Below are 200 nucleotides of genomic sequence, written 5' to 3'. Positions count from 1 at the left end.
TACAACGTCTATCAGCACAGATCAGGCAAAAAACAAATTTTAAGCATGAGGACTGCAAGCAGGTAAATAAGTAAAGGAACAAGGAACAAGCTACAAGCAGTGAACAGATTTGTGCATAGCTGTGGTATCAGCAGGCTACTGGAGTAGCTCTGTTGTACCAGGTAACATCCAGTGGATCACAGAATCATAGAATCAACTGG

This window comes from Acanthisitta chloris, unplaced genomic scaffold (assembly GCF_000695815.1).
Source record: "Acanthisitta chloris isolate BGI_N310 unplaced genomic scaffold, ASM69581v1 scaffold829, whole genome shotgun sequence".
In the NCBI taxonomy this organism is placed as follows: domain Eukaryota; kingdom Metazoa; phylum Chordata; class Aves; order Passeriformes; family Acanthisittidae; genus Acanthisitta; species Acanthisitta chloris.
The sequence above is the reverse complement of the archived record's forward strand: the minus strand, read 5'-3'. Positions refer to the sequence as shown.